The 18,549-nt window shown below is 43.7% G+C and overlaps 71 non-coding genes and 11 pseudogenes across 71 annotated transcripts; all 82 read left to right on the top strand.

Annotated features, from left to right (window-relative positions):
- Nucleotides 1–76: 76 nt before the first annotated feature.
- Nucleotides 77–195, top strand: LOC131719463 (5S ribosomal RNA). Its single transcript, XR_009318362.1, has one exon. It is a non-coding gene; the product is annotated as a 5S ribosomal RNA (ribosomal RNA).
- A 100-nt stretch (nucleotides 196–295) lies between these two features.
- Nucleotides 296–414, top strand: LOC131710545 (5S ribosomal RNA). Its single transcript, XR_009312420.1, has one exon. It is a non-coding gene; the product is annotated as a 5S ribosomal RNA (ribosomal RNA).
- A 114-nt stretch (nucleotides 415–528) lies between these two features.
- Nucleotides 529–647, top strand: LOC131710100 (5S ribosomal RNA). Its single transcript, XR_009311969.1, has one exon. It is a non-coding gene; the product is annotated as a 5S ribosomal RNA (ribosomal RNA).
- Nucleotides 648–761: 114 nt separating this feature from the next.
- On the top strand, nucleotides 762–880 carry LOC131719462 (5S ribosomal RNA). Its single transcript, XR_009318361.1, has one exon. It is a non-coding gene; the product is annotated as a 5S ribosomal RNA (ribosomal RNA).
- A 100-nt stretch (nucleotides 881–980) lies between these two features.
- On the top strand, nucleotides 981–1,099 carry LOC131719461 (5S ribosomal RNA). Its single transcript, XR_009318360.1, has one exon. It is a non-coding gene; the product is annotated as a 5S ribosomal RNA (ribosomal RNA).
- A 100-nt stretch (nucleotides 1,100–1,199) lies between these two features.
- Nucleotides 1,200–1,318, top strand: LOC131719459 (5S ribosomal RNA). Its single transcript, XR_009318358.1, has one exon. It is a non-coding gene; the product is annotated as a 5S ribosomal RNA (ribosomal RNA).
- Nucleotides 1,319–1,418: 100 nt separating this feature from the next.
- On the top strand, nucleotides 1,419–1,537 carry LOC131710544 (5S ribosomal RNA). Its single transcript, XR_009312419.1, has one exon. It is a non-coding gene; the product is annotated as a 5S ribosomal RNA (ribosomal RNA).
- A 114-nt stretch (nucleotides 1,538–1,651) lies between these two features.
- LOC131710099 (5S ribosomal RNA) lies at nucleotides 1,652–1,770 on the top strand. The gene has a single exon (XR_009311968.1). It is a non-coding gene; the product is annotated as a 5S ribosomal RNA (ribosomal RNA).
- Nucleotides 1,771–1,884: 114 nt separating this feature from the next.
- On the top strand, nucleotides 1,885–2,003 carry LOC131719458 (5S ribosomal RNA). Its single transcript, XR_009318357.1, has one exon. It is a non-coding gene; the product is annotated as a 5S ribosomal RNA (ribosomal RNA).
- A 100-nt stretch (nucleotides 2,004–2,103) lies between these two features.
- On the top strand, nucleotides 2,104–2,222 carry LOC131719457 (5S ribosomal RNA). Its single transcript, XR_009318356.1, has one exon. It is a non-coding gene; the product is annotated as a 5S ribosomal RNA (ribosomal RNA).
- Nucleotides 2,223–2,322: 100 nt separating this feature from the next.
- Nucleotides 2,323–2,441, top strand: LOC131719456 (5S ribosomal RNA). The gene has a single exon (XR_009318355.1). It is a non-coding gene; the product is annotated as a 5S ribosomal RNA (ribosomal RNA).
- A 100-nt stretch (nucleotides 2,442–2,541) lies between these two features.
- LOC131719455 (5S ribosomal RNA) lies at nucleotides 2,542–2,660 on the top strand. Its single transcript, XR_009318354.1, has one exon. It is a non-coding gene; the product is annotated as a 5S ribosomal RNA (ribosomal RNA).
- Nucleotides 2,661–2,774: 114 nt separating this feature from the next.
- On the top strand, nucleotides 2,775–2,893 carry LOC131719454 (5S ribosomal RNA). Its single transcript, XR_009318353.1, has one exon. It is a non-coding gene; the product is annotated as a 5S ribosomal RNA (ribosomal RNA).
- A 100-nt stretch (nucleotides 2,894–2,993) lies between these two features.
- On the top strand, nucleotides 2,994–3,112 carry LOC131719453 (5S ribosomal RNA). Its single transcript, XR_009318352.1, has one exon. It is a non-coding gene; the product is annotated as a 5S ribosomal RNA (ribosomal RNA).
- A 100-nt stretch (nucleotides 3,113–3,212) lies between these two features.
- Nucleotides 3,213–3,331, top strand: LOC131719452 (5S ribosomal RNA). Its single transcript, XR_009318351.1, has one exon. It is a non-coding gene; the product is annotated as a 5S ribosomal RNA (ribosomal RNA).
- Nucleotides 3,332–3,445: 114 nt separating this feature from the next.
- On the top strand, nucleotides 3,446–3,564 carry LOC131720680 (5S ribosomal RNA). The gene has a single exon (XR_009319577.1). It is a non-coding gene; the product is annotated as a 5S ribosomal RNA (ribosomal RNA).
- Nucleotides 3,565–3,664: 100 nt separating this feature from the next.
- Nucleotides 3,665–3,783, top strand: LOC131711029 (5S ribosomal RNA). Its single transcript, XR_009312911.1, has one exon. It is a non-coding gene; the product is annotated as a 5S ribosomal RNA (ribosomal RNA).
- A 100-nt stretch (nucleotides 3,784–3,883) lies between these two features.
- LOC131713475 (5S ribosomal RNA) lies at nucleotides 3,884–4,002 on the top strand (annotated as a pseudogene).
- Nucleotides 4,003–4,102: 100 nt separating this feature from the next.
- Nucleotides 4,103–4,221, top strand: LOC131719451 (5S ribosomal RNA). Its single transcript, XR_009318350.1, has one exon. It is a non-coding gene; the product is annotated as a 5S ribosomal RNA (ribosomal RNA).
- Nucleotides 4,222–4,335: 114 nt separating this feature from the next.
- LOC131719450 (5S ribosomal RNA) lies at nucleotides 4,336–4,454 on the top strand. The gene has a single exon (XR_009318349.1). It is a non-coding gene; the product is annotated as a 5S ribosomal RNA (ribosomal RNA).
- Nucleotides 4,455–4,554: 100 nt separating this feature from the next.
- LOC131719448 (5S ribosomal RNA) lies at nucleotides 4,555–4,673 on the top strand. The gene has a single exon (XR_009318347.1). It is a non-coding gene; the product is annotated as a 5S ribosomal RNA (ribosomal RNA).
- A 100-nt stretch (nucleotides 4,674–4,773) lies between these two features.
- Nucleotides 4,774–4,892, top strand: LOC131719447 (5S ribosomal RNA). Its single transcript, XR_009318346.1, has one exon. It is a non-coding gene; the product is annotated as a 5S ribosomal RNA (ribosomal RNA).
- A 114-nt stretch (nucleotides 4,893–5,006) lies between these two features.
- On the top strand, nucleotides 5,007–5,125 carry LOC131709797 (5S ribosomal RNA). The gene has a single exon (XR_009311660.1). It is a non-coding gene; the product is annotated as a 5S ribosomal RNA (ribosomal RNA).
- Nucleotides 5,126–5,239: 114 nt separating this feature from the next.
- Nucleotides 5,240–5,358, top strand: LOC131719446 (5S ribosomal RNA). The gene has a single exon (XR_009318345.1). It is a non-coding gene; the product is annotated as a 5S ribosomal RNA (ribosomal RNA).
- Nucleotides 5,359–5,472: 114 nt separating this feature from the next.
- LOC131715177 (5S ribosomal RNA) lies at nucleotides 5,473–5,581 on the top strand (annotated as a pseudogene).
- Nucleotides 5,582–5,681: 100 nt separating this feature from the next.
- Nucleotides 5,682–5,800, top strand: LOC131719445 (5S ribosomal RNA). Its single transcript, XR_009318344.1, has one exon. It is a non-coding gene; the product is annotated as a 5S ribosomal RNA (ribosomal RNA).
- Nucleotides 5,801–5,900: 100 nt separating this feature from the next.
- On the top strand, nucleotides 5,901–6,019 carry LOC131719444 (5S ribosomal RNA). The gene has a single exon (XR_009318343.1). It is a non-coding gene; the product is annotated as a 5S ribosomal RNA (ribosomal RNA).
- A 114-nt stretch (nucleotides 6,020–6,133) lies between these two features.
- LOC131719442 (5S ribosomal RNA) lies at nucleotides 6,134–6,252 on the top strand. Its single transcript, XR_009318341.1, has one exon. It is a non-coding gene; the product is annotated as a 5S ribosomal RNA (ribosomal RNA).
- Nucleotides 6,253–6,352: 100 nt separating this feature from the next.
- On the top strand, nucleotides 6,353–6,471 carry LOC131717946 (5S ribosomal RNA). The gene has a single exon (XR_009316839.1). It is a non-coding gene; the product is annotated as a 5S ribosomal RNA (ribosomal RNA).
- Nucleotides 6,472–6,585: 114 nt separating this feature from the next.
- Nucleotides 6,586–6,703, top strand: LOC131713860 (5S ribosomal RNA; annotated as a pseudogene).
- A 100-nt stretch (nucleotides 6,704–6,803) lies between these two features.
- On the top strand, nucleotides 6,804–6,922 carry LOC131719441 (5S ribosomal RNA). Its single transcript, XR_009318340.1, has one exon. It is a non-coding gene; the product is annotated as a 5S ribosomal RNA (ribosomal RNA).
- A 100-nt stretch (nucleotides 6,923–7,022) lies between these two features.
- Nucleotides 7,023–7,141, top strand: LOC131711442 (5S ribosomal RNA). The gene has a single exon (XR_009313325.1). It is a non-coding gene; the product is annotated as a 5S ribosomal RNA (ribosomal RNA).
- Nucleotides 7,142–7,241: 100 nt separating this feature from the next.
- Nucleotides 7,242–7,360, top strand: LOC131714257 (5S ribosomal RNA; annotated as a pseudogene).
- Nucleotides 7,361–7,474: 114 nt separating this feature from the next.
- Nucleotides 7,475–7,593, top strand: LOC131719440 (5S ribosomal RNA). The gene has a single exon (XR_009318339.1). It is a non-coding gene; the product is annotated as a 5S ribosomal RNA (ribosomal RNA).
- Nucleotides 7,594–7,693: 100 nt separating this feature from the next.
- On the top strand, nucleotides 7,694–7,812 carry LOC131719439 (5S ribosomal RNA). Its single transcript, XR_009318338.1, has one exon. It is a non-coding gene; the product is annotated as a 5S ribosomal RNA (ribosomal RNA).
- A 100-nt stretch (nucleotides 7,813–7,912) lies between these two features.
- On the top strand, nucleotides 7,913–8,031 carry LOC131718179 (5S ribosomal RNA). Its single transcript, XR_009317076.1, has one exon. It is a non-coding gene; the product is annotated as a 5S ribosomal RNA (ribosomal RNA).
- Nucleotides 8,032–8,131: 100 nt separating this feature from the next.
- LOC131716223 (5S ribosomal RNA) lies at nucleotides 8,132–8,250 on the top strand (annotated as a pseudogene).
- Nucleotides 8,251–8,364: 114 nt separating this feature from the next.
- Nucleotides 8,365–8,483, top strand: LOC131719438 (5S ribosomal RNA). Its single transcript, XR_009318337.1, has one exon. It is a non-coding gene; the product is annotated as a 5S ribosomal RNA (ribosomal RNA).
- Nucleotides 8,484–8,583: 100 nt separating this feature from the next.
- LOC131719436 (5S ribosomal RNA) lies at nucleotides 8,584–8,702 on the top strand. Its single transcript, XR_009318335.1, has one exon. It is a non-coding gene; the product is annotated as a 5S ribosomal RNA (ribosomal RNA).
- A 100-nt stretch (nucleotides 8,703–8,802) lies between these two features.
- On the top strand, nucleotides 8,803–8,921 carry LOC131719435 (5S ribosomal RNA). The gene has a single exon (XR_009318334.1). It is a non-coding gene; the product is annotated as a 5S ribosomal RNA (ribosomal RNA).
- A 114-nt stretch (nucleotides 8,922–9,035) lies between these two features.
- On the top strand, nucleotides 9,036–9,154 carry LOC131719434 (5S ribosomal RNA). The gene has a single exon (XR_009318333.1). It is a non-coding gene; the product is annotated as a 5S ribosomal RNA (ribosomal RNA).
- A 100-nt stretch (nucleotides 9,155–9,254) lies between these two features.
- Nucleotides 9,255–9,363, top strand: LOC131715805 (5S ribosomal RNA; annotated as a pseudogene).
- Nucleotides 9,364–9,477: 114 nt separating this feature from the next.
- Nucleotides 9,478–9,596, top strand: LOC131711091 (5S ribosomal RNA). Its single transcript, XR_009312973.1, has one exon. It is a non-coding gene; the product is annotated as a 5S ribosomal RNA (ribosomal RNA).
- Nucleotides 9,597–9,710: 114 nt separating this feature from the next.
- Nucleotides 9,711–9,829, top strand: LOC131719433 (5S ribosomal RNA). Its single transcript, XR_009318332.1, has one exon. It is a non-coding gene; the product is annotated as a 5S ribosomal RNA (ribosomal RNA).
- Nucleotides 9,830–9,943: 114 nt separating this feature from the next.
- LOC131718777 (5S ribosomal RNA) lies at nucleotides 9,944–10,062 on the top strand. Its single transcript, XR_009317673.1, has one exon. It is a non-coding gene; the product is annotated as a 5S ribosomal RNA (ribosomal RNA).
- A 114-nt stretch (nucleotides 10,063–10,176) lies between these two features.
- LOC131719432 (5S ribosomal RNA) lies at nucleotides 10,177–10,295 on the top strand. Its single transcript, XR_009318331.1, has one exon. It is a non-coding gene; the product is annotated as a 5S ribosomal RNA (ribosomal RNA).
- A 100-nt stretch (nucleotides 10,296–10,395) lies between these two features.
- On the top strand, nucleotides 10,396–10,514 carry LOC131719431 (5S ribosomal RNA). The gene has a single exon (XR_009318330.1). It is a non-coding gene; the product is annotated as a 5S ribosomal RNA (ribosomal RNA).
- Nucleotides 10,515–10,614: 100 nt separating this feature from the next.
- LOC131712117 (5S ribosomal RNA) lies at nucleotides 10,615–10,733 on the top strand. Its single transcript, XR_009314006.1, has one exon. It is a non-coding gene; the product is annotated as a 5S ribosomal RNA (ribosomal RNA).
- Nucleotides 10,734–10,833: 100 nt separating this feature from the next.
- LOC131719430 (5S ribosomal RNA) lies at nucleotides 10,834–10,952 on the top strand. Its single transcript, XR_009318329.1, has one exon. It is a non-coding gene; the product is annotated as a 5S ribosomal RNA (ribosomal RNA).
- A 114-nt stretch (nucleotides 10,953–11,066) lies between these two features.
- Nucleotides 11,067–11,185, top strand: LOC131719429 (5S ribosomal RNA). Its single transcript, XR_009318328.1, has one exon. It is a non-coding gene; the product is annotated as a 5S ribosomal RNA (ribosomal RNA).
- A 114-nt stretch (nucleotides 11,186–11,299) lies between these two features.
- On the top strand, nucleotides 11,300–11,418 carry LOC131719428 (5S ribosomal RNA). The gene has a single exon (XR_009318327.1). It is a non-coding gene; the product is annotated as a 5S ribosomal RNA (ribosomal RNA).
- Nucleotides 11,419–11,532: 114 nt separating this feature from the next.
- Nucleotides 11,533–11,651, top strand: LOC131719427 (5S ribosomal RNA). Its single transcript, XR_009318326.1, has one exon. It is a non-coding gene; the product is annotated as a 5S ribosomal RNA (ribosomal RNA).
- Nucleotides 11,652–11,751: 100 nt separating this feature from the next.
- Nucleotides 11,752–11,870, top strand: LOC131719425 (5S ribosomal RNA). Its single transcript, XR_009318324.1, has one exon. It is a non-coding gene; the product is annotated as a 5S ribosomal RNA (ribosomal RNA).
- A 100-nt stretch (nucleotides 11,871–11,970) lies between these two features.
- On the top strand, nucleotides 11,971–12,089 carry LOC131711860 (5S ribosomal RNA). The gene has a single exon (XR_009313749.1). It is a non-coding gene; the product is annotated as a 5S ribosomal RNA (ribosomal RNA).
- Nucleotides 12,090–12,203: 114 nt separating this feature from the next.
- On the top strand, nucleotides 12,204–12,322 carry LOC131719424 (5S ribosomal RNA). The gene has a single exon (XR_009318323.1). It is a non-coding gene; the product is annotated as a 5S ribosomal RNA (ribosomal RNA).
- A 114-nt stretch (nucleotides 12,323–12,436) lies between these two features.
- Nucleotides 12,437–12,555, top strand: LOC131719423 (5S ribosomal RNA). Its single transcript, XR_009318322.1, has one exon. It is a non-coding gene; the product is annotated as a 5S ribosomal RNA (ribosomal RNA).
- Nucleotides 12,556–12,669: 114 nt separating this feature from the next.
- On the top strand, nucleotides 12,670–12,788 carry LOC131717935 (5S ribosomal RNA). The gene has a single exon (XR_009316828.1). It is a non-coding gene; the product is annotated as a 5S ribosomal RNA (ribosomal RNA).
- Nucleotides 12,789–12,888: 100 nt separating this feature from the next.
- On the top strand, nucleotides 12,889–12,997 carry LOC131715176 (5S ribosomal RNA; annotated as a pseudogene).
- Nucleotides 12,998–13,097: 100 nt separating this feature from the next.
- Nucleotides 13,098–13,216, top strand: LOC131719422 (5S ribosomal RNA). The gene has a single exon (XR_009318321.1). It is a non-coding gene; the product is annotated as a 5S ribosomal RNA (ribosomal RNA).
- A 114-nt stretch (nucleotides 13,217–13,330) lies between these two features.
- LOC131719421 (5S ribosomal RNA) lies at nucleotides 13,331–13,449 on the top strand. Its single transcript, XR_009318320.1, has one exon. It is a non-coding gene; the product is annotated as a 5S ribosomal RNA (ribosomal RNA).
- Nucleotides 13,450–13,563: 114 nt separating this feature from the next.
- LOC131719420 (5S ribosomal RNA) lies at nucleotides 13,564–13,682 on the top strand. The gene has a single exon (XR_009318319.1). It is a non-coding gene; the product is annotated as a 5S ribosomal RNA (ribosomal RNA).
- Nucleotides 13,683–13,782: 100 nt separating this feature from the next.
- Nucleotides 13,783–13,901, top strand: LOC131719419 (5S ribosomal RNA). Its single transcript, XR_009318318.1, has one exon. It is a non-coding gene; the product is annotated as a 5S ribosomal RNA (ribosomal RNA).
- Nucleotides 13,902–14,001: 100 nt separating this feature from the next.
- On the top strand, nucleotides 14,002–14,120 carry LOC131710932 (5S ribosomal RNA). Its single transcript, XR_009312814.1, has one exon. It is a non-coding gene; the product is annotated as a 5S ribosomal RNA (ribosomal RNA).
- Nucleotides 14,121–14,234: 114 nt separating this feature from the next.
- Nucleotides 14,235–14,353, top strand: LOC131713075 (5S ribosomal RNA). Its single transcript, XR_009314963.1, has one exon. It is a non-coding gene; the product is annotated as a 5S ribosomal RNA (ribosomal RNA).
- A 114-nt stretch (nucleotides 14,354–14,467) lies between these two features.
- On the top strand, nucleotides 14,468–14,586 carry LOC131719418 (5S ribosomal RNA). Its single transcript, XR_009318317.1, has one exon. It is a non-coding gene; the product is annotated as a 5S ribosomal RNA (ribosomal RNA).
- Nucleotides 14,587–14,700: 114 nt separating this feature from the next.
- Nucleotides 14,701–14,819, top strand: LOC131719417 (5S ribosomal RNA). Its single transcript, XR_009318316.1, has one exon. It is a non-coding gene; the product is annotated as a 5S ribosomal RNA (ribosomal RNA).
- Nucleotides 14,820–14,933: 114 nt separating this feature from the next.
- On the top strand, nucleotides 14,934–15,052 carry LOC131719416 (5S ribosomal RNA). The gene has a single exon (XR_009318315.1). It is a non-coding gene; the product is annotated as a 5S ribosomal RNA (ribosomal RNA).
- Nucleotides 15,053–15,166: 114 nt separating this feature from the next.
- LOC131720593 (5S ribosomal RNA) lies at nucleotides 15,167–15,285 on the top strand. Its single transcript, XR_009319490.1, has one exon. It is a non-coding gene; the product is annotated as a 5S ribosomal RNA (ribosomal RNA).
- A 100-nt stretch (nucleotides 15,286–15,385) lies between these two features.
- LOC131714127 (5S ribosomal RNA) lies at nucleotides 15,386–15,514 on the top strand (annotated as a pseudogene).
- Nucleotides 15,515–15,628: 114 nt separating this feature from the next.
- On the top strand, nucleotides 15,629–15,747 carry LOC131719414 (5S ribosomal RNA). Its single transcript, XR_009318313.1, has one exon. It is a non-coding gene; the product is annotated as a 5S ribosomal RNA (ribosomal RNA).
- A 114-nt stretch (nucleotides 15,748–15,861) lies between these two features.
- On the top strand, nucleotides 15,862–15,980 carry LOC131719413 (5S ribosomal RNA). The gene has a single exon (XR_009318312.1). It is a non-coding gene; the product is annotated as a 5S ribosomal RNA (ribosomal RNA).
- A 114-nt stretch (nucleotides 15,981–16,094) lies between these two features.
- Nucleotides 16,095–16,213, top strand: LOC131719412 (5S ribosomal RNA). The gene has a single exon (XR_009318311.1). It is a non-coding gene; the product is annotated as a 5S ribosomal RNA (ribosomal RNA).
- Nucleotides 16,214–16,313: 100 nt separating this feature from the next.
- Nucleotides 16,314–16,432, top strand: LOC131719411 (5S ribosomal RNA). Its single transcript, XR_009318310.1, has one exon. It is a non-coding gene; the product is annotated as a 5S ribosomal RNA (ribosomal RNA).
- Nucleotides 16,433–16,532: 100 nt separating this feature from the next.
- Nucleotides 16,533–16,641, top strand: LOC131716335 (5S ribosomal RNA; annotated as a pseudogene).
- A 114-nt stretch (nucleotides 16,642–16,755) lies between these two features.
- On the top strand, nucleotides 16,756–16,874 carry LOC131719410 (5S ribosomal RNA). Its single transcript, XR_009318309.1, has one exon. It is a non-coding gene; the product is annotated as a 5S ribosomal RNA (ribosomal RNA).
- A 100-nt stretch (nucleotides 16,875–16,974) lies between these two features.
- On the top strand, nucleotides 16,975–17,103 carry LOC131713946 (5S ribosomal RNA; annotated as a pseudogene).
- A 114-nt stretch (nucleotides 17,104–17,217) lies between these two features.
- Nucleotides 17,218–17,336, top strand: LOC131719409 (5S ribosomal RNA). The gene has a single exon (XR_009318308.1). It is a non-coding gene; the product is annotated as a 5S ribosomal RNA (ribosomal RNA).
- Nucleotides 17,337–17,450: 114 nt separating this feature from the next.
- Nucleotides 17,451–17,569, top strand: LOC131719408 (5S ribosomal RNA). Its single transcript, XR_009318307.1, has one exon. It is a non-coding gene; the product is annotated as a 5S ribosomal RNA (ribosomal RNA).
- Nucleotides 17,570–17,683: 114 nt separating this feature from the next.
- On the top strand, nucleotides 17,684–17,802 carry LOC131719127 (5S ribosomal RNA). The gene has a single exon (XR_009318023.1). It is a non-coding gene; the product is annotated as a 5S ribosomal RNA (ribosomal RNA).
- Nucleotides 17,803–17,902: 100 nt separating this feature from the next.
- Nucleotides 17,903–18,021, top strand: LOC131719407 (5S ribosomal RNA). The gene has a single exon (XR_009318306.1). It is a non-coding gene; the product is annotated as a 5S ribosomal RNA (ribosomal RNA).
- Nucleotides 18,022–18,121: 100 nt separating this feature from the next.
- LOC131715804 (5S ribosomal RNA) lies at nucleotides 18,122–18,230 on the top strand (annotated as a pseudogene).
- Nucleotides 18,231–18,344: 114 nt separating this feature from the next.
- LOC131719406 (5S ribosomal RNA) lies at nucleotides 18,345–18,463 on the top strand. Its single transcript, XR_009318305.1, has one exon. It is a non-coding gene; the product is annotated as a 5S ribosomal RNA (ribosomal RNA).
- The last annotated feature ends 86 nt before the right edge of the window (nucleotides 18,464–18,549 follow it).

Below are 18,549 nucleotides of genomic sequence, written 5' to 3'. Positions count from 1 at the left end.
GGAGGACAAAAGGAAATTTTGGAGGAATCACCCCCAGCTCACTAAACATAAAAGTCATGAAAGCAGAACAGCAATCGCCTGCGGCCACACCACCTTGAATAAGCCTGATCTCGTCTGATCTCAGAAGCTAAGCAATGTTGGGCTTGGTTAGTACTTGGATGGGAGACCACCTGGGAATATCAAGTGCTGCAGGCATTACATTTTACAATTGAAATGTGTGGAGGACAAAAGGAAATTTTGGAGGAATCACCCCCAGCTCACTAAACATAAAAGTCATGAAAGCAGAAATGCAATCGCCTGCGGCCACACCACCTTGAATAAGCCTGATCTCGTCTGATCTCAGAAGCTAAGCAATGTTGGGCTTGGTTAGTACTTGGATGGGAGACCACCTGTGAATATCAAGTGCTGCAGGCATTAGATTTTTGTAATTACATTTTACAATAGAAATGTGTGGAGGACAAAAGGAAATTTTGGAGGAATCACCCCCAGCTCACTAAACATAAAAGTCATGAAAGCAGAAATGCAATCGTCTGCGGCCACACCACCTTGAATAAGCCTGATCTCGTCTGATCTCAGAAGCTAAGCAATGTTGGGCTTGGTTAGTACTTGGATGGGAGACCACCTGGGAATATCAAGTGCTGCAGGCATTACATTTTTGTAATTACATTTTACAATTGAAATGTGTGGAGGACAAAAGGAAATTTTGGAGGAATCACCCCCAGCTCACTAAACATAAAAGTCATGAAAGCAGAAATGCAATCGCCTGCGGCCACACCACCTTGAATAAGCCTGATCTCGTCTGATCTCAGAAGCTAAGCAATGTTGGGCTTGGTTAGTACTTGGATGGGAGACCACCTGGGAATATCAAGTGCTGCAGGCATTACATTTTTCAATTGAAATGTGTGGAGGACAAAAGGAAATTTTGGAGGAATCACCCCCAGCTCACTAAACATAAAAGTCATGAAAGCAGAAATGCAATCGCCTGCGGCCACACCACCTTGAATAAGCCTGATCTCGTCTGATCTCAGAAGCTAAGCAATGTTGGGCTTGGTTAGTACTTGGATGGGAGACCACCTGGGAATATCAAGTGCTGCAGGCATTACATTTTACAATTGAAATGTGTGGAGGACAAAAGGAAATTTTGGAGGAATCACCCCCAGCTCACTAAACATAAAAGTCATGAAAGCAGAAATGCAATCGCCTGCGGCCACACCACCTTGAATAAGCCTGATCTCGTCTGATCTCAGAAGCTAAGCAATGTTGGGCTTGGTTAGTACTTGGATGGGAGACCACCTGGGAATATCAAGTGCTGCAGGCATTACATTTTACAATTGAAATGTGTGGAGGACAAAAGGAAATTTTGGAGGAATCACCCCCAGCTCACTAAACATAAAAGTCATGAAAGCAGAAATGCAATTGCCTGCGGCCACACCACCTTGAATAAGCCTGATCTCGTCTGATCTCAGAAGCTAAGCAATGTTGGGCTTGGTTAGTACTTGGATGGGAGACCACCTGTGAATATCAAGTGCTGCAGGCATTAGATTTTTGTAATTACATTTTACAATAGAAATGTGTGGAGGACAAAAGGAAATTTTGGAGGAATCACCCCCAGCTCACTAAACATAAAAGTCATGAAAGCAGAAATGCAATCGTCTGCGGCCACACCACCTTGAATAAGCCTGATCTCGTCTGATCTCAGAAGCTAAGCAATGTTGGGCTTGGTTAGTACTTGGATGGGAGACCACCTGGGAATATCAAGTGCTGCAGGCATTACATTTTTGTAATTACATTTTACAATTGAAATGTGTGGAGGACAAAAGGAAATTTTGGAGGAATCACCCCCAGCTCACTAAACATAAAAGTCATGAAAGCAGAAATGCAATCGCCTGCGGCCACACCACCTTGAATAAGCCTGATCTCGTCTGATCTCAGAAGCTAAGCAATGTTGGGCTTGGTTAGTACTTGGATGGGAGACCACCTGGGAATATCAAGTGCTGCAGGCATTACATTTTTCAATTGAAATGTGTGGAGGACAAAAGGAAATTTTGGAGGAATCACCCCCAGCTCACTAAACATAAAAGTCATGAAAGCAGAAATGCAATCGCCTGCGGCCACACCACCTTGAATAAGCCTGATCTCGTCTGATCTCAGAAGCTAAGCAATGTTGGGCTTGGTTAGTACTTGGATGGGAGACCACCTGGGAATATCAAGTGCTGCAGGCATTACATTTTACAATTGAAATGTGTGGAGGACAAAAGGAAATTTTGGAGGAATCACCCCCAGCTCACTAAACATAAAAGTCATGAAAGCAGAAATGCAATCGCCTGCGGCCACACCACCTTGAATAAGCCTGATCTCGTCTGATCTCAGAAGCTAAGCAATGTTGGGCTTGGTTAGTACTTGGATGGGAGACCACCTGGGAATATCAAGTGCTGCAGGCATTACATTTTACAATTGAAATGTGTGGAGGACAAAAGGAAATTTTGGAGGAATCACCCCCAGCTCACTAAACATAAAAGTCATGAAAGCAGAAATGCAATCGCCTGCGGCCACACCACCTTGAATAAGCCTGATCTCGTCTGATCTCAGAAGCTAAGCAATGTTGGGCTTGGTTAGTACTTGGATGGGAGACCACCTGGGAATATCAAGTGCTGCAGGCATTACATTTTTGTAATTACATTTTACAATTGAAATGTGTGGAGGACAAAAGGAAATTTTGGAGGAATCACCCCCAGCTCACTAAACATAAAAGTCATGAAAGCAGAAATGCAATCGCCTGCGGCCACACCACCTTGAATAAGCCTGATCTCGTCTGATCTCAGAAGCTAAGCAATGTTGGGCTTGGTTAGTACTTGGATGGGAGACCACCTGGGAATATCAAGTGCTGCAGGCATTACATTTTACAATTGAAATGTGTGGAGGACAAAAGGAAATTTTGGAGGAATCACCCCCAGCTCACTAAACATAAAAGTCATGAAAGCAGAAATGCAATTGCCTGCGGCCACACCACCTTGAATAAGCCTGATCTCGTCTGATCTCAGAAGCTAAGCAATGTTGGGCTTGGTTAGTACTTGGATGGGAGACCACCTGGGAATATCAAGTGCTGCAGGCATTACATTTTACAATTGAAATGTGTGGAGGACAAAAGGAAATTTTGGAGGAATCACCCCCAGCTCACTAAACATAAAAGTCATGAAAGCAGAAATGCACTCGCCTGCGGCCACACCACCTTGAATAAGCCTGATCTCGTCTGATCTCAGAAGCTAAGCAATGTTGGGCTTGGTTAGTACTTGGATGGGAGACCACCTGGGAATATCAAGTGCTGCAGGCATTACATTTTTGTCATTACATTTTACAATTGAAATGTGTGGAGGACAAAAGGAAATTTTGGAGGAATCACCCCCAGCTCACTAAACATAAAAGTCATGAAAGCAGAAATGCAATCGCCTGCAGCCACACCACCTTGAATAAGCCTGATCTCGTCTGATCTCAGAAGCTAAGCAATGTTGGGCTTGGTTAGTACTTGGATGGGAGACCACCTGGGAATATCAAGTGCTGCAGGCATTACATTTTACAATTGAAATGTGTGGAGGACAAAAGGAAATTTTGGAGGAATCACCCCCAGCTCACTAAACATAAAAGTCATGAAAGCAGAAATGCAATCGCCTGCGGCCACACCACCTTGAATAAGCCTGATCTCGTCTGATCTCAGAAGCTAAGCAATGTTGGGCTTGGTTAGTACTTGGATGGGAGACCACCTGGGAATATCATGTGCTGCAGGCATTACATTTTACAATAGAAATGTGTGGAGGACAAAAGGAAATTTTGGAGGAATCACCCCCAGCTCACTAAACATAAAAGTCATGAAAGCAGAAAAGCAATTGCCTGCGGCCACACCACCTTGAATAAGCCTGATCTCGTCTCATCTCAGAAGCTAAGCAATGTTGGGCTTGGTTAGTACTTGGATGGGAGACCACCTGGGAATATCAAGTGCTGCAGGCATTACATTTTACAATTGAAATGTGTGGAGGACAAAAGGAAATTTTGGAGGAATCACCCCCAGCTCACTAAACATAAAAGTCATGAAAGCAGAAATGCAATCGCCTGCGGCCACACCACCTTGAATAAGCCTGATCTCGTCTGATCTCAGAAGCTAAGCAATGTTGGGCTTGGTTAGTACTTGGATGGGAGACCACCTGGGAATATCAAGTGCTGCAGGCATTACATTTTTGTAATTACATTTTACAATTGAAATGTGTGGAGGACAAAAGGAAATTTTGGAGGAATCACCCCCAGCTCACTAAACATAAAAGTCATGAAAGCAGAAATGCAATCGCCTGCGGCCACACCACCTTGAATAAGCCTGATCTCGTCTGATCTCAGAAGCTAAGCAATGTTGGGCTTGGTTAGTACTTGGATGGGAGACCACCTGGGAATATCAAGTGCTGCAGGCATTACATTTTACAATTGAAATGTGTGGAGGACAAAAGGAAATTTTGGAGGAATCACCCCCAGCTCACTAAACATAAAAGTCATGAAAGCAGAAATGCAATTGCCTGCGGCCACACCACCTTGAATAAGCCTGATCTCGTCTGATCTCAGAAGCTAAGCAATGTTGGGCTTGGTTAGTACTTGGATGGGAGACCACCTGGGAATATCAAGTGCTGCAGGCATTACATTTTACAATTGAAATGTGTGGAGGACAAAAGGAAATTTTGGAGGAATCACCCCCAGCTCACTAAACATAAAAGTCATGAAAGCAGAAATGCAATCGCCTGCGGCCACACCACCTTGAATAAGCCTGATCTCGTCTGATCTCAGAAGCTAAGCAATGTTGGGCTTGGTTAGTACTTGGATGGGAGACCACCTGGGAATATCAAGTGCTGCAGGCATTACATTTTTGTCATTACATTTTACAATAGAAATGTGTGGAGGACAAAAGGAAATTTTGGAGGAATCACCCCCAGCTCACTAAACATAAAAGTCATGAAAGCAGAAATGCAATCGCCTGCGGCCACACCTCCTTGAATAAGCCTGATCTCGTCTGATCTCAGAAGCTAAGCAATGTTGGGCTTGGTTAGTACTTGGATGGGAGACCACCTGGGAATATCAAGTGCTGCAGGCATTACATTTTTGTAATTACATTTTACAATTGAAATGTGTGGAGGACAAAAGGAAATTTTGGAGGAATCACCCCCAGCTCACTAAACATAAAAGTCATGAAAGCAGAAATGCAATCGCCTGCGGCCACACCACCTTGAATAAGCCTGATCTCGTCTGATCTCAGAAGCTAAGCAATGTTGGGCTTGGTTAGTACTTGGATGGGAGACCACCTGGGAATATCAAGTGCTGCAGGCATTACATTTTTGTAATTACATTTTACAATTGAAATGTGTGGAGGACAAAAGGAAATTTTGGAGGAATCACCCCCAGCTCACTAAACATAAAAGTCATGAAAGCAGAAATGCAATCGCCTGCGGCCACACCACCTTGAATAAGCCTGATCTCAGAAGCTAAGCAATGTTGGGCTTGGTTAGTACTTGGATGGGAGACCACCTGGGAATATCAAGTGCTGCAGGCATTACATTTTACAATTGAAATGTGTGGAGGACAAAAGGAAATTTTGGAGGAATCACCCCCAGCTCACTAAACATAAAAGTCATGAAAGCAGAAATGCAATCGCCTGCGGCCACACCACCTTGAATAAGCCTGATCTCGTCTGATCTCAGAAGCTAAGCAATGTTGGGCTTGGTTAGTACTTGGATGGGAGACCACCTGGGAATATCAAGTGCTGCAGGCATTACATTTTACAATTGAAATGTGTGGAGGACAAAAGGAAATTTTGGAGGAATCACCCCCAGCTCACTAAACATAAAAGTCATGAAAGCAGAAATGCAATCGCCTGCGGCCACACCACCTTGAATAAGCCTGATCTCGTCTGATCTCAGAAGCTAAGCAATGTTGGGCTTGGTTAGTACTTGGATGGGAGACCACCTGGGAATATCAAGTGCTGCAGGCATTACATTTTTGTAATTACATTTTACAATTGAAATGTGTGGAGGACAAAAGGAAATTTTGGAGGAATCACCCCCAGCTCACTAAACATAAAAGTCATGAAAGCAGAAATGCAATCGCCTGCGGCCACACCACCTTGAATAAGCCTGATCTCGTCTGATCTCAGAAGCTAAGCAATGTTGGGCTTGGTTAGTACTTGGATGGGAGACCACCTGGGAATATCAAGTGCTGCAGGCATTACATTTTACAATTGAAATGTGTGGAGGACAAAAGGAAATTTTGGAGGAATCACCCCCAGCTCACTAAACATAAAAGTCATGAAAGCAGAAATGCAATCGCCTGCGGCCACACCACCTTGAATAAGCCTGATCTCATCTGATCTCAGAAGCTAAGCAATGTTGGGCTTGGTTAGTACTTGGATGGGAGACCACCTGGGAATATCAAGTGCTGCAGGCATTACATTTTTGTAATTACATTTTACATTTGAAATGTGTGGAGGACAAAAGGAAATTTTGGAGGAATCACCCCCAGCTCACTAAACATAAAAGTCATGAAAGCAGAAATGCAATCGCCTGCGGCCACACCACCTTGAATAAGCCTGATCTCGTCTGATCTCAGAAGCTAAGCAATGTTGGGCTTTTTAGTACTTGGATGGGAGACCACCTGGGAATATCAAGTGCTGCAGGCATTACATTTTACAATTGAAATGTGTGGAGGACAAAAGGAAATTTTGGAGGAATCACCCCCAGCTCACTAAACATAAAAGTCATGAAAGCAGAAATGCAATCGCCTGCGGCCACACCACCTTGAATAAGCCTGATCTCGTCTGATCTCAGAAGCTAAGCAATGTTGGGCTTGGTTAGTACTTGGATGGGAGACCACCTGGGAATATCAAGTGCTGCAGGCATTACATTTTACAATTGAAATGTGTGGAGGACAAAAGGAAATTTTGGAGGAATCACCCCCAGCTCACTAAACATAAAAGTCATGAAAGCAGAAATGCAATTGCCTGCGGCCACACCACCTTAAATAAGCCTGATCTCGTCTGATCTCAGAAGCTAAGCAATGTTGGGCTTGGTTAGTACTTGGATGGGAGACCACCTGGGAATATCAAGTGCTGCAGGCATTACATTTTACAATTGAAATGTGTGGAGGACAAAAGGAAATTTTGGAGGAATCACCCCCAGCTCACTAAACATAAAAGTCATGAAAGCAGAAATGCAATCGCCTGCGGCCACACCACCTTGAATAAGCCTGATCTCGTCTGATCTCAGAAGCTAAGCAATGTTGGGCTTGGTTAGGACTTGGATCGGAGACCACCTGGGAATATCAAGTGCTGCAGGCATTACATTTTTGTAATTACAGTTTAGAATTGAAATGTGTGGAGGACAAAAGGAAATTTTGGAGGAATCACCCCCAGCTCACTAAACATAAAAGTCATGAAAGCAGAAATGCAATCGCCTGCGGCCACACCACCTTGAATAAGCCTGATCTCGTCTGATCTCAGAAGCTAAGCAATGTTGGGCTTGGTTAGTACTTGGATGGGAGACCACCTGGGAATATCAAGTGCTGCAGGCATTAGATTTTACAATTGAAATGTGTGGAGGACAAAAGGAAATTTTGGAGGAATCACCCCCAGCTCACTAAACATAAAAGTCATGAAAGCAGAAATGCAATCGCCTGCGGCCACACCACCTTGAATAAGCCTGATCTCGTCTGATCTCAGAAGCTAAGCAATGTTGGGCTTGGTTAGTACTTGGATGGGAGACCACCTGGGAATATCAAGTGCTGCAGGCATTACATTTTACAATTGAAATGTGTGGAGGACAAAAGGAAATTTTGGAGGAATCACCCCCAGCTCACTAAACATAAAAGTCATGAAAGCAGAAATGCAATCGCCTGCGGCCACACCACCTTGAAAAAGCCTGATCTCGTCTGATCTCAGAAGCTAAGCAATGTTGGGCTTGGTTAGTACTTGGATGGGAGACCACCTGGGAATATCAAGTGCTGCAGGCATTACATTTTACAATTGAAATGTGTGGAGGACAAAAGGAAATTTTGGAGGAATCACCCCCAGCTCACTAAACATAAAAGTCATGAAAGCAGAAATGCAATCGCCTGCGGCCACACCACCTTGAATAAGCCTGATCTCGTCTGATCTCAGAAGCAAATCAATGTTGTTCTTGGTTAGGACTTGGATGGGAGACCACCTGGGAATATCAAGTGCTGCAGGCATTACATTTTTGTAATTACATTTTAGAATTGAAATGTGTGGAGGACAAAAGGAAATTTTGGAGGAATCACCCCCAGCTCACTAAACATAAAAGTCATGAAAGCAGAAATGCAATCGCCTGCGGCCACACCACCTTGAATAAGCCTGATCTCGTCTGATCTCAGAAGCTAAGCAATGTTGGGCTTGGTTAGTACTTGGATGGGAGACCACCTGGGAATATCAAGTGCTGCAGGCATTACATTTTACAATTGAAATGTGTGGAGGACAAAAGGAAATTTTGGAGGAATCACCCCCAGCTCACTAAACATAAAAGTCATGAAAGCAGAAATGCAATCGCCTGCGGCCACACCACCTTGAATAAGCCTGATCTCGTCTGATCTCAGAAGCTAAGCAATGTTGGGCTTGGTTAGTACTTGGATGGGAGACCACCTGGGAATATCAAGTGCTGCAGGCATTACATTTTACAATTGAAATGTGTGGAGGACAAAAGGAAATTTTGGAGGAATCACCCCCAGCTCACTAAACATAAAAGTCATGAAAGCAGAAATGCAATCGCCTGCGGCCACACCACCTTGAATAAGCCTGATCTCGTCTGATCTCAGAAGCTAAGCAATGTTGGGCTTGGTTAGTACTTGGATGGGAGACCACCTGGGAATATCAAGTGCTGCAGGCATTACATTTTTGTAATTACATTTTACAATTGAAATGTGTGGAGGACAAAAGGAAATTTTGGAGGAATCACCCCCAGCTCACTAAACATAAAAGTCATGAAAGCAGAAATGCAATCGCCTGCGGCCACACCACCTTGAATAAGCCTGATCTCGTCTGATCTCAGAAGCTAAGCAATGTTGGGCTTGGTTAGTACTTGGATGGGAGACCACCTGGGAATATCAAGTGCTGCAGGCATTACATTTTACAATTGAAATGTGTGGAGGACAAAAGGAAATTTTGGAGGAATCACCCCCAGCTCACTAAACATAAAAGTCATGAAAGCAGAAATGCAATCGCCTGCGGCCACACCACCTTGAATAAGTCTGATCTCAGAAGCTAAGCAATGTTGGGCTTGGTTAGTACTTGGATGGGAGACCACCTGGGAATATCAAGTGCTGCAGGCATTACATTTTTGTAATTACATTTTACAATTGAAATGTGTGGAGGACAAAAGGAAATTTTGGAGGAATCACCCCCAGCTCACTAAACATAAAAGTCATGAAAGCAGAAATGCAATCGCCTGCGGCCACACCACCTTGAATAAGCCTGATCTCGTCTGATCTCAGAAGCTAAGCAATGTTGGGCTTGGTTAGTACTTGGATGGGAGACCACCTGGGAATATCAAGTGCTGCAGACATTACATTTTTGTAATTACATTTTACAATTGAAATGTGTGGAGGACAAAAGGAAATTTTGGAGGAATCACCCCCAGCTCACTAAACATAAAAGTCATGAAAGCAGAAATGCAATTGCCTGCGGCCACACCACCTTGAATAAGCCTGATCTCGTCTGATCTCAGAAGCTAAGCAATGTTGGGCTTGGTTAGTACTTGGATGGGAGACCACCTGGGAATATCAAGTGCTGCAGGCATTACATTTTTGTAATTACATTTTACAATTGAAATGTGTGGAGGACAAAAGGAAATTTTGGAGGAATCACCCCCAGCTCACTAAACATAAAAGTCATGAAAGCAGAACAGCAATCGCCTGCGGCCACACCACTTTGAATAAGCCTGATCTCATCTGATCTCAGAAGCTAAGCAATGTTGGGCTTGGTTAGTACTTGGATGGGAGACCACCTGGGAATATCAAGTGCTGCAGGCATTACATTTTTGTAATTACATTTTACAATTGAAATGTGTGGAGGACAAAAGGAAATTTTGGAGGAATCACCCCCAGCTCACTAAACATAAAAGTCATGAAAGCAGAAATGCAATCGCCTGCGGCCACACCACCTTGAATAAGCCTGATCTCGTCTGATCTCAGAAGCTAAGCAATGTTGGGCTTGGTTAGTACTTGGATGGGAGACCACCTGGGAATATCAAGTGCTGCAGGCATTACATTTTACAATTGAAATGTGTGGAGGACAAAAGGAAATTTTGGAGGAATCACCCCCAGCTCACTAAACATAAAAGTCATGAAAGCAGAAATGCAATCGCCTGCGGCCACACCACCTTGAATAAGCCTGATCTCGTCTGATCTCAGAAGCTAAGCAATGTTGGGCTTGGTTAGTACTTGGATGGGAGACCACCTGGGAATATCAAGTGCTGCAGGCATTACATTTTACAATTGAAATGTGTGGAGGACAAAAGGAAATTTTGGAGGGATCACCCCCAGCTCACTAAACATAAAAGTCATGAAAGCAGAAATGCAATCGCCTGCGGCCACACCACCTTGAATAAGCCTGATCTCGTCTGATCTCAGAAGCTAAGCAATGTTGGGCTTGGTTAGTTCTTGGATGGGAGACCACCTGGGAATATCAAGTGCTGCAGGCATTACATTTTACAATTGAAATGTGTGGAGGACAAAAGGAAATTTTGGAGGAATCACCCCCAGCTCACTAAACATAAAAGTCATGAAAGCAGAAATGCAATCGCCTGCGGCCACACCACCTTGAATAAGCCTGATCTCGTCTGATCTCAGAAGCTAAGCAATGTTGGGCTTGGTTAGTACTTGGATGGGAGACCACCTGGGAATATCAAGTGCTGCAGGCATTACATTTTTGTAATTACATTTTACAATTGAAATGTGTGGAGGACAAAAGGAAATTTTGGAGGAATCACCCCCAGCTCACTAAACATAAAAGTCATGAAAGCAGAAATGCAATCGCCTGCGGCCACACCACCTTGAATAAGCCTGATCTCGTCTGATCTCAGAAGCTAAGCAATGTTGGGCTTGGTTAGTACTTGGATGGGAGACCACCTGGGAATATCAAGTGCTGCAGGCATTACATTTTTGTAATTACATTTTACAATTGAAATGTGTGGAGGACAAAAGGAAATTTTGGAGGAATCACCCCCAGCTCACTAAACATAAAAGTCATGAAAGCAGAAATGCAATCGCCTGCGGCCACACCACCTTGAATAAGCCTGATCTCGTCTGATCTCAGAAGCTAAGCAATGTTGGGCTTGGTTAGTACTTGGATGGGAGACCACCTGGGAATATCAAGTGCTGCAGGCATTACATTTTTGTAATTACATTTTACAATTGAAATGTGTGGAGGACAAAAGGAAATTTTGGAGGAATCACCCCCAGCTCACTAAACATAAAAGTCATGAAAGCAGAAATGCAATCGCCTGCGGCCACACCACCTTGAATAAGCCTGATCTCGTCTGATCTCAGAAGCTAAGCAATGTTGGGCTTGGTTAGTACTTGGATGGGAGACCACCTGGGAATATCAAGTGCTGCAGGCATTACATTTTACAATTGAAATGTGTGGAGGACAAAAGGAAATTTTGGAGGAATCACCCCCAGCTCACTAAACATAAAAGTCATGAAAGCAGAAATGCAATCGCCTGCGGCCACACCACCTTGAATAAGCCTGATCTCGTCTGATCTCAGAAGCTAAGCAATGTTGGGCTTGGTTAGTACTTGGATGGGAGACCACCTGGGAATATCAAGTGCTGCAGGCATTACATTTTACAATTGAAATGTGTGGAGGACAAAAGGAAATTTTGGAGGAATCACCCCCAGCTCACTAAACATAAAAGTCATGAAAGCAGAAATGCAATCGCCTGCGGCCACACCACCTTGAATAAGCCTGATCTTGTCTGATCTCAGAAGCTAAGCAATGTTGGGCTTGGTTAGTACTTGGATGGGAGACCACCTGGGAATATCAAGTGCTGCAGGCATTACATTTTTGTAATTACATTTTACAATTGAAATGTGTGGAGGACAAAAGGAAATTTTGGAGGAATCACCCCCAGCTCACTAAACATAAAAGTCATGAAAGCAGAAATGCAATCGCCTGCGGCCACACCACCTTGAATAAGCCTGATCTCGTCTGATCTCAGAAGCTAAGCAATGTTGGGCTTGGTTAGTACTTGGATGGGAGACCACCTGGGAATATCAAGTGCTGCAGGCATTACATTTTTGTAATTACATTTTACAATTGAAATGTGTGGAGGACAAAAGGAAATTTTGGAGGAATCACCCCCAGCTCACTAAACATAAAAGTCATGAAAGCAGAAATGCAATCGCCTGCGGCCACACCACCTTGAATAAGCCTGATCTCGTCTGATCTCAGAAGCTAAGCAATGTTGGGCTTGGTTAGTACTTGGATGGGAGACCACCTGGGAATATCAAGTGCTGCAGGCATTACATTTTTGTAATTACATTTTACAATTGAAATGTGTGGAGGACAAAAGGAAATTTTGGAGGAATCACCCCCAGCTCACTAAACATAAAAGTCATGAAAGCAGAAATGCAATCGCCTGCGGCCACACCACCTTGAATAAGCCTGATCTCATCTGATCTCAGAAGCTAAGCAATGTTGGGCTTGGTTAGTACTTGGATGGGAGACCACCTGGGAATATCAAGTGCTGCAGGCATTACATTTTACAATTGAAATGTGTGGAGGACAAAAGGAAATTTTGGAGGAATCACCCCCAGCTCACTAAACATAAAAGTCATGAAAGCAGAAATGCAATCGCCTGCGGCCACACCACCTTGAATAAGCCTGATCTCAGAAGCTAAGCAATGTTGGGCTTGGTTAGTACTTGGATGGGAGACCACCTGGGAATATCAAGTGCTGCAGGCATTACATTTTACAATTGAAATGTGTGGAGGACAAAAGGAAATTTTGGAGGAATCACCCCCAGCTCACTAAACATAAAAGTCATGAAAGCAGAAATGCAATCGCCTGCGGCCACACCACCTTGAATAAGCCTGATCTCGTCTGATCTCAGAAGCTAAGCAATGTTGGGCTTGGTTAGTACTTGGATGGGAGACCACCTGGGAATATCAAGTGCTGCAGGCATTACATTTTTGTAATTACATTTTACAATTGAAATGTGTGGAGGACAAAAGGAAATTTTGGAGGAATCACCCCCAGCTCACTAAACATAAAAGTCATGAAAGCAGAAATGCAATCGCCTGCGGCCACACCACCTTGAATAAGCCTGATCTCGTCTGATCTCAGAAGCTAAGCAATGTTGGGCTTGGTTAGTACTTGGATGGGAGACCACCTGGGAATATCAAGTGCTGCAGGCATTACATTTTTGTAATTACATTTTACAATTGAAATGTGTGGAGGACAAAAGGAAATTTTGGAGGAATCACCCCCAGCTCACTAAACATAAAAGTCATGAAAGCAGAAATGCAATCGCCTGCGGCCACACCACCTTGAATAAGCCTGATCTCGTCTGATCTCAGAAGCTAAGCAATGTTGGGCTTGGTTAGTACTTGGATGGGAGACCACCTGGGAATATCAAGTGCTGCAGGCATTACATTTTACAATTGAAATGTGTGGAGGACAAAAGGAAATTTTGGAGGAATCACCCCCAGCTCACTAAACATAAAAGTCATGAAAGCAGAAATGCAATCGCCTGCGGCCACACCACCTTGAATAAGCCTGATCTCGTCTGATCTCAGAAGCTAAGCAATGTTGGGCTTGGTTAGTACTTGGATGGGAGACCACCTGGGAATATCAAGTGCTGCAGGCATTACATTTTACAATTGAAATGTGTGGAGGACAAAAGGAAATTTTGGAGGAATCACCCCCAGCTCACTAAACATAAAAGTCATGAAAGCAGAAATGCAATCGCCTGCGGCCACACCACCTTGAATAAGCCTGATCTCGTCTGATCTCAGACGCTAAGCAATGTTGGGCTTGGTTAGTACTTGGATGGGAGACCACCTGGGAATATCAAGTGCTGCAGGCATTACATTTTTGTAATTACATTTTACAATTGAAATGTGTGGAGGACAAAAGGAAATTTTGGAGGAATCACCCCCAGCTCACTAAACATAAAAGTCATGAAAGCAGAAATGCAATCGCCTGCGGCCACACCACCTTGAATAAGCCTGATCTCGTCTGATCTCAGAAGCTAAGCAATGTTGGGCTTGGTTAGGACTTGGATGGGAGACCACCTGGGAATATCAAGTGCTGCAGGCATTACATTTTTGTAATTACATTTTACAATTGAAATGTGTGGAGGACAAAAGGAAATTTTGGAGGAATCACCCCCAGCTCACTAAACATAAAAGTCATGAAAGCAGAACAGCAATCGCCTGCGGCCACACCACCTTGAATAAGCCTGATCTCGTCTGATCTCAGAAGCTAAGCAATGTTGGGCTTGGTTAGTACTTGGATGGGAGACCACCTGGGAATATCAAGTGCTGCAGGCATTACATTTTTGTAATTACATTTTACAATTGAAATGTGTGGAGGACAAAAGGAAATTTTGGAGGAATCACCCCCAGCTCACTAAACATAAAAGTCATGAAAGCAGAAATGCAATCGCCTGCGGCCACACCACCTTGAATAAGCCTGATCTCGTCTGATCTCAGAAGCTAAGCAATGTTGGGCTTGGTTAGTACTTGGATGGGAGACCACCTGGGAATATCAAGTGCTGCAGGCATTACATTTTTGTAATTACATTTTACAATTGAAATGTGTGGACGAAAAAAGGAAATTTTGGAGGAATCACCCCCAGCTCACTAAACATAAAAGTCATGAAAGCAGAAATGCAATCGCCTGCGGCCACACCACCTTGAATAAGCCTGATCTCGTCTGATCTCAGAAGCTAAGCAATGTTGGGCTTGGTTAGTACTTGGATGGGAGACCACCTGGGAATATCAAGTGCTGCAGGCATTACATTTTTGTAATTACATTTTACAATTGAAATGTGTGGAGGACAAAAGGAAATTTTGGAGGAATCACCCCCAGCTCACTAAACATAAAAGTCATGAAAGCAGAAATGCAATCGCCTGCGGCCACACCACCTTGAATAAGCCTGATCTCGTCAGATCTCAGAAGCTAAGCAATGTTGGGCTTGGTTAGTACTTGGATGGGAGACCACCTGGGAATTTCAAGTGCTGCAGGCATTACATTTTACAATTGAAATGTGTGGAGGACAAAAGGAAATTTTGGAGGAATCACCCCCAGCTCACTAAACATAAAAGTCATGAAAGCAGAAATGCAATCGCCTGCGGCCACACCACCTTGAATAAGCCTGATCTCGCCTGATCTCGTCTGATCTCAGAAGCTAAGCAATGTTGGGCTTGGTTAGTACTTGGATGGGAGACCACCTGGGAATATCAAGTGATGCAGGCATTACATTTTTGAAATTACATTTTACAATTGAAATGTGTGGAGGACAAAAGGAAATTTTGGAGGAATCACCCCCAGCTCACTAAACATAAAAGTCATGAAAGCAGAAATGCAATCGCCTGCGGCCACACCACCTTGAATAAGCCTGATCTCGTCTGATCTCAGAAGCTAAGCAATGTTGGGCTTGGTTAGTACTTGGATGGGAGACCACCTGGGAATATCAAGTGCTGCAGGCATTACATTTTTGTAATTACATTTTACAATAGAAATGTGTGGAGGACAAAAGGAAATTTTGGAGGAATCACCCCCAGCTCACTAAACATAAAAGTCATGAAAGCAGAAATGCAATCGCCTGCGGCCACACCACCTTGAATAAGCCTGATCTCGTCTGATCTCAGAAGCTAAGCAATGTTGGGCTTGGTTAGTACTTGGATGGGAGACCACCTGGGAATATCAAGTGCTGCAGGCATTACATTTTTGTAATTACATTTTACAATTGAAATGTGTGGAGGACAAAAGGAAATTTTGGAGGAATCACCCCCAGCTCACTAAACATAAAAGTCATGAAAGCAGAACAGCAATCGCCTGCGGCCACACCACCTTGAATAAGCCTGATCTCGTCTGATCTCAGAAGCTAAGCAATGTTGGGCTTGGTTAGTACTTGGATGGGAGACCACCTGGGAATATCAAGTGCTGCAGGCATTACATTTTACAATTGAAATGTGTGGAGGACAAAAGGAAATTTTGGAGGAATCACCCCCAGCTCACTAAACATAAAAGTCATGAAAGCAGAACAGCAATCGCCTGCGGCCACACCACCTTGAATAAGCCTGATCTCGTCTGATCTCAGAAGCTAAGCAATGTTGGGCTTGGTTAGTACTTGGATGGGAGACCACCTGGGAATATCAAGTGCTGCAGGCATTACATTTTACAATTGAAATGTGTGGAGGACAAAAGGAAATTTTGGAGGAATCACCCCCAACTCACTAAACATAAAAGTCATGAAAGCAGAACAGCAATCGCCTGCGGCCACACCAACTTGAATAAGTCTGATCTCAGAAGCTAAGCAATGTTGGGCTTGGTTAGTACTTGGATGGGAGACCACCTGGGAATATCAAGTGCTGCAGGCATTACATTTTTGTAATTACATTTTACAATTGAAATGTGTGGAGGACAAAAGGAAATTTTGGAGGAATCACCCCCAGCTCACTAAACATAAAAGTCATGAAAGCAGAAATGCAATCGCCTGCGGCCACACCACCTTGAATAAGCCTGATCTCGTCTGATCTCAGAAGCTAAGCAATGTTGGGCTTGGTTAGTACTTGGATGGGAGACCACCTGGGAATATCAAGTGCTGCAGGCATTACATTTTACAATTGAAATGTGTGGAGGACAAAAGGAAATTTTGGAGGAATCACCCCCAGCTCACTAAACATAAAAGTCATGAAAGCAGAACTGCAATCGCCTGCGGCCACACCACCTTGAATAAGCCTGATCTCGCCTGATCTCGTCTGATCTCAGAAGCTAAGCAATGTTGGGCTTGGTTAGTACTTGGAAGGGAGACCACCTGGGAATATCAAGTGCTGCAGGCATTACATTTTTGAAATTACATTTTACAATTGAAATGTGTGGAGGACAAAAGGAAATTTTGGAGGAATCACCCCCAGCTCACTAAACATAAAAGTCATGAAAGCAGAAATGCAATCGCCTGCGGCCACACCACCTTGAATAAGCCTGATCTCGTCTGATCTCAGAAGCTAAGCAATGTTGGGCTTGGTTAGTACTTGGATGGGAGACCACCTGGGAATATCAAGTGCTGCAGGCATTACATTTTTGTAATTACATTTTACAATTGAAATGTGTGGAGGACAAAAGGAAATTTTGGAGGAATCACCCCCAGCTCACTAAACATAAAAGTCATGAAAGCAGAAATGCAATCGCCTGCGGCCACACCACCTTGAATAAGCCTGATCTCGTCTGATCTCAGAAGCTAAGCAATGTTGGGCTTGGTTAGTACTTGGATGGGAGACCACCTGGGAATATCAAGTGCTGCAGGCATTACATTTTTGTAATTACATTTTACAATTGAAATGTGTGGAGGACAAAAGGAAATTTTGGAGGAATCACCCCCAGCTCACTAAACATAAAAGTCATGAAAGCAGAACAGCAATCGCCTGCGGCCACACCACCTTGAATAAGCCTGATCTCGTCAGATCTCAGAAGCTAAGCAATGTTGGGCTTGGTTAGTACTTGGATGGGAGACCACCTGGGAATATCAAGTGCTGCAGGCATTACATTTTACAATTGAAATGTGTGGAGGACAAAAGGAAATTTTGGAGGAATCACCCCCAGCTCACTAAACATAAAAGTCATGAAAGCAGAAATGCAATCGCCTGCGGCCACACCACCTTGAATAAGCCTGATCTCGTCTGATCTCAGAAGCTAAGCAATGTTGGGCTTGGTTAGTACTTGGATGGGAGACCACCTGGGAATATCAAGTGCTGCAGGCATTACATTTTACAATTGAAATGTGTGGAGGACAAAAGGAAATTTTGGAGGAATCACCCCCAACTCACTAAACATAAAAGTCATGAAAGCAGAACAGCAATCGCCTGCGGCCACACCACCTTGAATAAGTCTGATCTCAGAAGCTAAGCAATGTTGGGCTTGGTTAGTACTTGGATGGGAGACCACCTGGGAATATCAAGTGCTGCAGGCATTACATTTTTGTAATTACATTTTACAATTGAAATTTGTGGAGGACAAAAGGAAATTTTGGAGGAATCACCCCCAGCTCACTAAACATAAAAGTCATGAAAGCAGAAATGCAATCGCCTGCGGCCACACCACCTTGAATAAGCCTGATCTCGTCTGATCTCAGAAGCTAAGCAATGTTGGGCTTGGTTAGTACTTGGATGGGAGACCACCTGGGAATATCAAGTGCTGCAGGCATTACATTTTTGTAATTACATTTTACAATTGAAATGTGTGGAGGACAAAAGGAAATTTTGGAGGAATCACCCCCAGCTCACTAAACA

This window comes from Acipenser ruthenus, chromosome 44, assembly GCF_902713425.1.
Source record: "Acipenser ruthenus chromosome 44, fAciRut3.2 maternal haplotype, whole genome shotgun sequence".
NCBI classification, from domain to species: domain Eukaryota; kingdom Metazoa; phylum Chordata; class Actinopteri; order Acipenseriformes; family Acipenseridae; genus Acipenser; species Acipenser ruthenus.
The sequence above is the reverse complement of the archived record's forward strand: the minus strand, read 5'-3'. Positions and strand labels throughout refer to the sequence as shown.